This window comes from Schistocerca cancellata, unplaced genomic scaffold (genome assembly GCF_023864275.1).
Source record: "Schistocerca cancellata isolate TAMUIC-IGC-003103 unplaced genomic scaffold, iqSchCanc2.1 HiC_scaffold_911, whole genome shotgun sequence".
In the NCBI taxonomy this organism is placed as follows: domain Eukaryota; kingdom Metazoa; phylum Arthropoda; class Insecta; order Orthoptera; family Acrididae; genus Schistocerca; species Schistocerca cancellata.
Window position 1 is genome coordinate 23,409 of NW_026046919.1, and position 10,218 is coordinate 33,626.

Here is a 10,218-nt window from a genome sequence, read left to right on the forward strand (position 1 = left end):
CGAAGGCTGACCGCGCCCAGCGAATGACAGGGGGTGCAACGAGCAGCAGTGCGTCTCACACACGCGGCGGTGCGCCCGCCAATTCGGCCGTCACTCTGCTGGGACGCCGGGCGCGCCTCCCCGCGCCGTCCTCGAGGAACTGGCGGTTGCGGAAGGAAGCGCTTTCGTCAAATGCGGCCGAAAACTAACATTTTGTGTGTTGGGAGAAAAGCCGAACGCGAATTCTGCCGTGCTCCTACATTAGATGAGCGCCAACGGCCATACCATGATGAATACACCGGTTCTCGTCCGATCACCGAAGTTAAGCATCATCGGGCCCGGCTAGTACTTGGATGGGTGACCGCCTGGGAAACCCGGGTGCTGTTGGCTCCCTTCCTGTTTTTTTTTTTTTTGTTATGTCGCCAGCCCAATTTTCAAACTACCTTTCTGTTGTGACAAAGATGCTTCCTTAAGCCTTTTAAACTACTGTAATGGTACGAAAATGCAATAATTAACTCAGTTTGAGGGAGAATGTGCTAACCAAGTTTGCCAAGAAGACTTTGAAAACGACAAAACAGTACGAATCGGCAGGTGATTTCTGAAATACGTCACCGCCTATTGTTGTGTAGGAGTGTAGAGTTCCAAATTTGATTTGTAACCACGAATTTATTCCTTAGTCGTCTCGTCTCGTCTCGTCTCGTCTCCTCCCGCAGACGTTTGTCGTGCTTGCGCTGTCATATGGACCACGACCCGAGCGGCAGCGAGCGGCAGTCGAGCAAAGTCGGGACAAGTCGGGACGGGGACAGGGACAGGGATAGGAATGGTGCGAATGCACTGCAAACTACGCAGACACCTGGTGTGAGGCGAGGCGAGGCGAGGCGAGGCGAGGCGAGGCGAGGCGAGGAAGCCCACATCGCTACCAGTGGGCCCTCCAGCACGACACTGCCGCACCCCGCACAGGCCCTCCGCTGAACACCAGGGACAAGATGCGTCCTCCGCTAGTGTCGAAGGCTGACCGCGCCCAGCGAATGACAGGGGGTGCAACGAGCAGCAGTGCGTCTCACACACGCGGCGGTGCGCCCGCCAATTCGGCCGTCACTCTGCTGGGACGCCGGGCGCGCCTCCCCGCGCCGTCCTCGAGGAACTGGCGGTTGCGGAAGGAAGCGCTTTCGTCAAATGCGGCCGAAAACTAACATTTTGTGTGTTGGGAGAAAAGCCGAACGCGAATTCTGCCGTGCTCCTACATTAGATGAGCGCCAACGGCCATACCATGATGAATACACCGGTTCTCGTCCGATCACCGAAGTTAAGCATCATCGGGCCCGGCTAGTACTTGGATGGGTGACCGCCTGGGAAACCCGGGTGCTGTTGGCTCCCTTCCTGTTTTTTTTTTTTTTGTTATGTCGCCAGCCCAATTTTCAAACTACCTTTCTGTTGTGACAAAGATGCTTCCTTAAGCCTTTTAAACTACTGTAATGGTACGAAAATGCAATAATTAACTCAGTTTGAGGGAGAAAGTGCTAACCAAGTTTGCCAAGAAGACTTTGAAAACGACAAAACAGTACGAATCGGCAGGTGATTTCTGAAATACGTCACCGCCTATTGTTGTGTAGGAGTGTAGAGTTCCAAATTTGATTTGTAACCACGAATTTATTCCTTAGTCGTCTCGTCTCGTCTCGTCTCGTCTCCTCCCGCAGACGTTTGTCGTGCTTGCGCTGTCATATGGACCACGACCCGAGCGGCAGCGAGCGGCAGTCGAGCAAAGTCGGGACAAGTCGGGACGGGGACAGGGACAGGGATAGGAATGGTGCGAATGCACTGCAAACTACGCAGACACCTGGTGTGAGGCGAGGCGAGGCGAGGCGAGGCGAGGAAGCCCACATCGCTACCAGTGGGCCCTCCAGCACGACACTGCCGCACCCCGCACAGGCCCTCCGCTGAACACCAGGGACAAGATGCGTCCTCCGCTAGTGTCGAAGGCTGACCGCGCCCAGCGAATGACAGGGGGTGCAACGAGCAGCAGTGCGTCTCACACACGCGGCGGTGCGCCCGCCAATTCGGCCGTCACTCTGCTGGGACGCCGGGCGCGCCTCCCCGCGCCGTCCTCGAGGAACTGGCGGTTGCGGAAGGAAGCGCTTTCGTCAAATGCGGCCGAAAACTAACATTTTGTGTGTTGGGAGAAAAGCCGAACGCGAATTCTGCCGTGCTCCTACATTAGATGAGCGCCAACGGCCATACCATGATGAATACACCGGTTCTCGTCCGATCACCGAAGTTAAGCATCATCGGGCCCGGCTAGTACTTGGATGGGTGACCGCCTGGGAAACCCGGGTGCTGTTGGCTCCCTTCCTGTTTTTTTTTTTTTTGTTATGTCGCCAGCCCAATTTTCAAACTACCTTTCTGTTGTGACAAAGATGCTTCCTTAAGCCTTTTAAACTACTGTAATGGTACGAAAATGCAATAATTAACTCAGTTTGAGGGAGAATGTGCTAACCAAGTTTGCCAAGAAGACTTTGAAAACGACAAAACAGTACGAATCGGCAGGTGATTTCTGAAATACGTCACCGCCTATTGTTGTGTAGGAGTGTAGAGTTCCAAATTTGATTTGTAACCACGAATTTATTCCTTAGTCGTCTCGTCTCGTCTCGTCTCGTCTCCTCCCGCAGACGTTTGTCGTGCTTGCGCTGTCATATGGACCACGACCCGAGCGGCAGCGAGCGGCAGTCGAGCAAAGTCGGGACAAGTCGGGACGGGGACAGGGACAGGGATAGGAATGGTGCGAATGCACTGCAAACTACGCAGACACCTGGTGTGAGGCGAGGCGAGGCGAGGAAGCCCACATCGCTACCAGTGGCGCCCTCCAGCACGACACTGCCACACCCCGCACAGGCCCTCCGCTGAACACCAGGGACAAGATGCGTCCTCCGCTAGGGTCGAAGGCTGCACGCGCCCAGCGAATGACAGGGGGTGCAACGAGCAGCAGTGCGTCTCACACACGGCGGTGCGCCCGCTAATTCGGCCGTCGCTCTGCTGGGACGCCGGGCGCGCCTCCCCGCGCCGTCCTCGAGGAACTGGCGGTTGCGGAAGGAAGCGCTTTCGTCAAATGCGGCCGAAAACTAACATTTTGTGTGTTGGGAGAAAAGCCGAACGCGAATTCTGCCGTGCTCCTACATTAGACGAGCGCCAACGGCCATACCATGATGAATACACCGGTTCTCGTCCGATCACCGAAGTTAAGCATCATCGGGCCCGGCTAGTACTTGGATGGGTGACCGCCTGGGAAACCCGGGTGCTGTTGGCTCCCTTCCTTTTTTTTTTTGTTATGTCGCCAGCCCAATTTTCAAACTACCTTTCTGTTGTGACAAAGATGCTTCCTTAAGCCTTTTAAACTACTGTAATGGTACGAAAATGCAATAATTAACTCAGTTTGAGGGAGAAAGTGCTAACCAAGTTTGCCAAGAAGACTTTGAAAACGACAAAACAGTACGAATCGGCAGGTGATTTCTGAAATACGTCACCGCCTATTGTTGTGTAGGAGTGTAGAGTTCCAAATTTGATTTGTAACCACGAATTTATTCCTTAGTCGTCTCGTCTCGTCTCGTCTCGTCTCCTCCCGCAGACGTTTGTCGTGCTTGCGCTGTCATATGGACCACGACCCGAGCGGCAGCGAGCGGCAGTCGAGCAAAGTCGGGACAAGTCGGGACGGGGACAGGGACAGGGATAGGAATGGTGCGAATGCACTGCAAACTACGCAGACACCTGGTGTGAGGCGAGGCGAGGCGAGGCGAGGCGAGGCGAGGCGAGGCGAGGAAGCCCACATCGCTACCAGTGGGCCCTCCAGCACGACACTGCCGCACCCCGCACAGGCCCTCCGCTGAACACCAGGGACAAGATGCGTCCTCCGCTAGTGTCGAAGGCTGACCGCGCCCAGCGAATGACAGGGGGTGCAACGAGCAGCAGTGCGTCTCACACACGCGGCGGTGCGCCCGCCAATTCGGCCGTCACTCTGCTGGGACGCCGGGCGCGCCTCCCCGCGCCGTCCTCGAGGAACTGGCGGTTGCGGAAGGAAGCGCTTTCGTCAAATGCGGCCGAAAACTAACATTTTGTGTGTTGGGAGAAAAGCCGAACGCGAATTCTGCCGTGCTCCTACATTAGATGAGCGCCAACGGCCATACCATGATGAATACACCGGTTCTCGTCCGATCACCGAAGTTAAGCATCATCGGGCCCGGCTAGTACTTGGATGGGTGACCGCCTGGGAAACCCGGGTGCTGTTGGCTCCCTTCCTGTTTTTTTTTTTTGTTATGTCGCCAGCCCAATTTTCAAACTACCTTTCTGTTGTGACAAAGATGCTTCCTTAAGCCTTTTAAACTACTGTAATGGTACGAAAATGCAATAATTAACTCAGTTTGAGGGAGAAAGTGCTAACCAAGTTTGCCAAGAAGACTTTGAAAACGACAAAACAGTACGAATCGGCAGGTGATTTCTGAAATACGTCACCGCCTATTGTTGTGTAGGAGTGTAGAGTTCCAAATTTGATTTGTAACCACGAATTTATTCCTTAGTCGTCTCGTCTCGTCTCGTCTCGTCTCCTCCCGCAGACGTTTGTCGTGCTTGCGCTGTCATATGGACCACGACCCGAGCGGCAGCGAGCGGCAGTCGAGCAAAGTCGGGACAAGTCGGGACGGGGACAGGGACAGGGATAGGAATGGTGCGAATGCACTGCAAACTACGCAGACACCTGGTGTGAGGCGAGGCGAGGCGAGGCGAGGCGAGGCGAGGAAGCCCACATCGCTACCAGTGGGCCCTCCAGCACGACACTGCCGCACCCCGCACAGGCCCTCCGCTGAACACCAGGGACAAGATGCGTCCTCCGCTAGTGTCGAAGGCTGACCGCGCCCAGCGAATGACAGGGGGTGCAACGAGCAGCAGTGCGTCTCACACACGCGGCGGTGCGCCCGCCAATTCGGCCGTCACTCTGCTGGGACGCCGGGCGCGCCTCCCCGCGCCGTCCTCGAGGAACTGGCGGTTGCGGAAGGAAGCGCTTTCGTCAAATGCGGCCGAAAACTAACATTTTGTGTGTTGGGAGAAAAGCCGAACGCGAATTCTGCCGTGCTCCTACATTAGATGAGCGCCAACGGCCATACCATGATGAATACACCGGTTCTCGTCCGATCACCGAAGTTAAGCATCATCGGGCCCGGCTAGTACTTGGATGGGTGACCGCCTGGGAAACCCGGGTGCTGTTGGCTCCCTTCCTGTTTTTTTTTTTTGTTATGTCGCCAGCCCAATTTTCAAACTACCTTTCTGTTGTGACAAAGATGCTTCCTTAAGCCTTTTAAACTACTGTAATGGTACGAAAATGCAATAATTAACTCAGTTTGAGGGAGAAAGTGCTAACCAAGTTTGCCAAGAAGACTTTGAAAACGACAAAACAGTACGAATCGGCAGGTGATTTCTGAAATACGTCACCGCCTATTGTTGTGTAGGAGTGTAGAGTTCCAAATTTGATTTGTAACCACGAATTTATTCCTTAGTCGTCTCGTCTCGTCTCGTCTCGTCTCCTCCCGCAGACGTTTGTCGTGCTTGCGCTGTCATATGGACCACGACCCGAGCGGCAGCGAGCGGCAGTCGAGCAAAGTCGGGACAAGTCGGGACGGGGACAGGGACAGGGATAGGAATGGTGCGAATGCACTGCAAACTACGCAGACACCTGGTGTGAGGCGAGGCGAGGCGAGGCGAGGCGAGGAAGCCCACATCGCTACCAGTGGGCCCTCCAGCACGACACTGCCGCACCCCGCACAGGCCCTCCGCTGAACACCAGGGACAAGATGCGTCCTCCGCTAGTGTCGAAGGCTGACCGCGCCCAGCGAATGACAGGGGGTGCAACGAGCAGCAGTGCGTCTCACACACGCGGCGGTGCGCCCGCCAATTCGGCCGTCACTCTGCTGGGACGCCGGGCGCGCCTCCCCGCGCCGTCCTCGAGGAACTGGCGGTTGCGGAAGGAAGCGCTTTCGTCAAATGCGGCCGAAAACTAACATTTTGTGTGTTGGGAGAAAAGCCGAACGCGAATTCTGCCGTGCTCCTACATTAGATGAGCGCCAACGGCCATACCATGATGAATACACCGGTTCTCGTCCGATCACCGAAGTTAAGCATCATCGGGCCCGGCTAGTACTTGGATGGGTGACCGCCTGGGAAACCCGGGTGCTGTTGGCTCCCTTCCTGTTTTTTTTTTTTTTGTTATGTCGCCAGCCCAATTTTCAAACTACCTTTCTGTTGTGACAAAGATGCTTCCTTAAGCCTTTTAAACTACTGTAATGGTACGAAAATGCAATAATTAACTCAGTTTGAGGGAGAATGTGCTAACCAAGTTTGCCAAGAAGACTTTGAAAACGACAAAACAGTACGAATCGGCAGGTGATTTCTGAAATACGTCACCGCCTATTGTTGTGTAGGAGTGTAGAGTTCCAAATTTGATTTGTAACCACGAATTTATTCCTTAGTCGTCTCGTCTCGTCTCGTCTCGTCTCCTCCCGCAGACGTTTGTCGTGCTTGCGCTGTCATATGGACCACGACCCGAGCGGCAGCGAGCGGCAGTCGAGCAAAGTCGGGACAAGTCGGGACGGGGACAGGGACAGGGATAGGAATGGTGCGAATGCACTGCAAACTACGCAGACACCTGGTGTGAGGCGAGGCGAGGCGAGGCGAGGCGAGGAAGCCCACATCGCTACCAGTGGGCCCTCCAGCACGACACTGCCGCACCCCGCACAGGCCCTCCGCTGAACACCAGGGACAAGATGCGTCCTCCGCTAGTGTCGAAGGCTGACCGCGCCCAGCGAATGACAGGGGGTGCAACGAGCAGCAGTGCGTCTCACACACGCGGCGGTGCGCCCGCCAATTCGGCCGTCACTCTGCTGGGACGCCGGGCGCGCCTCCCCGCGCCGTCCTCGAGGAACTGGCGGTTGCGGAAGGAAGCGCTTTCGTCAAATGCGGCCGAAAACTAACATTTTGTGTGTTGGGAGAAAAGCCGAACGCGAATTCTGCCGTGCTCCTACATTAGATGAGCGCCAACGGCCATACCATGATGAATACACCGGTTCTCGTCCGATCACCGAAGTTAAGCATCATCGGGCCCGGCTAGTACTTGGATGGGTGACCGCCTGGGAAACCCGGGTGCTGTTGGCTCCCTTCCTGTTTTTTTTTTTTTGTTATGTCGCCAGCCCAATTTTCAAACTACCTTTCTGTTGTGACAAAGATGCTTCCTTAAGCCTTTTAAACTACTGTAATGGTACGAAAATGCAATAATTAACTCAGTTTGAGGGAGAATGTGCTAACCAAGTTTGCCAAGAAGACTTTGAAAACGACAAAACAGTACGAATCGGCAGGTGATTTCTGAAATACGTCACCGCCTATTGTTGTGTAGGAGTGTAGAGTTCCAAATTTGATTTGTAACCACGAATTTATTCCTTAGTCGTCTCGTCTCGTCTCGTCTCGTCTCCTCCCGCAGACGTTGTCGTGCTTGCGCTGTCATATGGACCACGACCCGAGCGGCAGCGAGCGGCAGTCGAGCAAAGTCGGGACAAGTCGGGACGGGGACAGGGACAGGGATAGGAATGGTGCGAATGCACTGCAAACTACGCAGACACCTGGTGTGAGGCGAGGCGAGGCGAGGCGAGGCGAGGAAGCCCACATCGCTACCAGTGGGCCCTCCAGCACGACACTGCCGCACCCCGCACAGGCCCTCCGCTGAACACCAGGGACAAGATGCGTCCTCCGCTAGTGTCGAAGGCTGACCGCGCCCAGCGAATGACAGGGGGTGCAACGAGCAGCAGTGCGTCTCACACACGCGGCGGTGCGCCCGCCAATTCGGCCGTCACTCTGCTGGGACGCCGGGCGCGCCTCCCCGCGCCGTCCTCGAGGAACTGGCGGTTGCGGAAGGAAGCGCTTTCGTCAAATGCGGCCGAAAACTAACATTTTGTGTGTTGGGAGAAAAGCCGAACGCGAATTCTGCCGTGCTCCTACATTAGATGAGCGCCAACGGCCATACCATGATGAATACACCGGTTCTCGTCCGATCACCGAAGTTAAGCATCATCGGGCCCGGCTAGTACTTGGATGGGTGACCGCCTGGGAAACCCGGGTGCTGTTGGCTCCCTTCCTGTTTTTTTTTTTTTTGTTATGTCGCCAGCCCAATTTTCAAACTACCTTTCTGTTGTGACAAAGATGCTTCCTTAAGCCTTTTAAACTACTGTAATGGTACGAAAATGCAATAATTAACTCAGTTTGAGGGAGAATGTGCTAACCAAGTTTGCCAAGAAGACTTTGAAAACGACAAAACAGTACGAATCGGCAGGTGATTTCTGAAATACGTCACCGCCTATTGTTGTGTAGGAGTGTAGAGTTCCAAATTTGATTTGTAACCACGAATTTATTCCTTAGTCGTCTCGTCTCGTCTCGTCTCGTCTCCTCCCGCAGACGTTTGTCGTGCTTGCGCTGTCATATGGACCACGACCCGAGCGGCAGCGAGCGGCAGTCGAGCAAAGTCGGGACAAGTCGGGACGGGGACAGGGACAGGGATAGGAATGGTGCGAATGCACTGCAAACTACGCAGACACCTGGTGTGAGGCGAGGCGAGGCGAGGAAGCCCACATCGCTACCAGTGGCGCCCTCCAGCACGACACTGCCACACCCCGCACAGGCCCTCCGCTGAACACCAGGGACAAGATGCGTCCTCCGCTAGTGTCGAAGGCTGCACGCGCCCAGCGAATGACAGGGGGTGCAACGAGCAGCAGTGCGTCTCACACACGGCGGTGCGCCCGCTAATTCGGCCGTCGCTCTGCTGGGACGCCGGGCGCGCCTCCCCGCGCCGTCCTCGAGGAACTGGCGGTTGCGGAAGGAAGCGCTTTCGTCAAATGCGGCCGAAAACTAACATTTTGTGTGTTGGGAGAAAAGCCGAACGCGAATTCTGCCGTGCTCCTACATTAGATGAGCGCCAACGGCCATACCATGATGAATACACCGGTTCTCGTCCGATCACCGAAGTTAAGCATCATCGGGCCCGGCTAGTACTTGGATGGGTGACCGCCTGGGAAACCCGGGTGCTGTTGGCTCCCTTCCTGTTTTTTTTTTTTGTTATGTCGCCAGCCCAATTTTCAAACTACCTTTCTGTTGTGACAAAGATGCTTCCTTAAGCCTTTTAAACTACTGTAATGGTACGAAAATGCAATAATTAACTCAGTTTGAGGGAGAATGTGCTAACCAAGTTTGCCAAGAAGACTTTGAAAACGACAAAACAGTACGAATCGGCAGGTGATTTCTGAAATACGTCACCGCCTATTGTTGTGTAGGAGTGTAGAGTTCCAAATTTGATTTGTAACCACGAATTTATTCCTTAGTCGTCTCGTCTCGTCTCGTCTCGTCTCCTCCCGCAGACGTTTGTCGTGCTTGCGCTGTCATATGGACCACGACCCGAGCGGCAGCGAGCGGCAGTCGAGCAAAGTCGGGACAAGTCGGGACGGGGACAGGGACAGGGATAGGAATGGTGCGAATGCACTGCAAACTACGCAGACACCTGGTGTGAGGCGAGGCGAGGCGAGGCGAGGCGAGGAAGCCCACATCGCTACCAGTGGGCCCTCCAGCACGACACTGCCGCACCCCGCACAGGCCCTCCGCTGAACACCAGGGACAAGATGCGTCCTCCGCTAGTGTCGAAGGCTGACCGCGCCCAGCGAATGACAGGGGGTGCAACGAGCAGCAGTGCGTCTCACACACGCGGCGGTGCGCCCGCCAATTCGGCCGTCACTCTGCTGGGACGCCGGGCGCGCCTCCCCGCGCCGTCCTCGAGGAACTGGCGGTTGCGGAAGGAAGCGCTTTCGTCAAATGCGGCCGAAAACTAACATTTTGTGTGTTGGGAGAAAAGCCGAACGCGAATTCTGCCGTGCTCCTACATTAGATGAGCGCCAACGGCCATACCATGATGAATACACCGGTTCTCGTCCGATCACCGAAGTTAAGCATCATCGGGCCCGGCTAGTACTTGGATGGGTGACCGCCTGGGAAACCCGGGTGCTGTTGGCTCCCTTCCTGTTTTTTTTTTTTTGTTATGTCGCCAGCCCAATTTTCAAACTACCTTTCTGTTGTGACAAAGATGCTTCCTTAAGCCTTTTAAACTACTGTAATGGTACGAAAATGCAATAATTAACTCAGTTTGAGGGAGAATGTGCTAACCAAGTTTGC

At 55.0% G+C, this 10,218-nt stretch overlaps 11 non-coding genes across 11 annotated transcripts; all 11 read left to right on the forward strand.

The window, feature by feature from the left end:
* Positions 1-250: 250 nt before the first annotated feature.
* On the forward strand, positions 251-369 carry LOC126149109 (5S ribosomal RNA). The gene has a single exon (XR_007530710.1). It is a non-coding gene; the product is annotated as a 5S ribosomal RNA (ribosomal RNA).
* Positions 370-1,234: 865 nt separating this feature from the next.
* LOC126149110 (5S ribosomal RNA) lies at positions 1,235-1,353 on the forward strand. The gene has a single exon (XR_007530711.1). It is a non-coding gene; the product is annotated as a 5S ribosomal RNA (ribosomal RNA).
* Positions 1,354-2,203: 850 nt separating this feature from the next.
* On the forward strand, positions 2,204-2,322 carry LOC126149111 (5S ribosomal RNA). The gene has a single exon (XR_007530712.1). It is a non-coding gene; the product is annotated as a 5S ribosomal RNA (ribosomal RNA).
* Positions 2,323-3,161: 839 nt separating this feature from the next.
* LOC126149113 (5S ribosomal RNA) lies at positions 3,162-3,280 on the forward strand. Its single transcript, XR_007530713.1, has one exon. It is a non-coding gene; the product is annotated as a 5S ribosomal RNA (ribosomal RNA).
* Positions 3,281-4,140: 860 nt separating this feature from the next.
* On the forward strand, positions 4,141-4,259 carry LOC126149114 (5S ribosomal RNA). The gene has a single exon (XR_007530714.1). It is a non-coding gene; the product is annotated as a 5S ribosomal RNA (ribosomal RNA).
* An 853-nt stretch (positions 4,260-5,112) lies between these two features.
* Positions 5,113-5,231, forward strand: LOC126149116 (5S ribosomal RNA). Its single transcript, XR_007530716.1, has one exon. It is a non-coding gene; the product is annotated as a 5S ribosomal RNA (ribosomal RNA).
* Positions 5,232-6,079: 848 nt separating this feature from the next.
* Positions 6,080-6,198, forward strand: LOC126149117 (5S ribosomal RNA). Its single transcript, XR_007530717.1, has one exon. It is a non-coding gene; the product is annotated as a 5S ribosomal RNA (ribosomal RNA).
* Positions 6,199-7,048: 850 nt separating this feature from the next.
* On the forward strand, positions 7,049-7,167 carry LOC126149118 (5S ribosomal RNA). The gene has a single exon (XR_007530718.1). It is a non-coding gene; the product is annotated as a 5S ribosomal RNA (ribosomal RNA).
* Positions 7,168-8,015: 848 nt separating this feature from the next.
* On the forward strand, positions 8,016-8,134 carry LOC126149119 (5S ribosomal RNA). Its single transcript, XR_007530719.1, has one exon. It is a non-coding gene; the product is annotated as a 5S ribosomal RNA (ribosomal RNA).
* Positions 8,135-8,973: 839 nt separating this feature from the next.
* On the forward strand, positions 8,974-9,092 carry LOC126149120 (5S ribosomal RNA). Its single transcript, XR_007530720.1, has one exon. It is a non-coding gene; the product is annotated as a 5S ribosomal RNA (ribosomal RNA).
* An 848-nt stretch (positions 9,093-9,940) lies between these two features.
* Positions 9,941-10,059, forward strand: LOC126149121 (5S ribosomal RNA). Its single transcript, XR_007530721.1, has one exon. It is a non-coding gene; the product is annotated as a 5S ribosomal RNA (ribosomal RNA).
* The last annotated feature ends 159 nt before the right edge of the window (positions 10,060-10,218 follow it).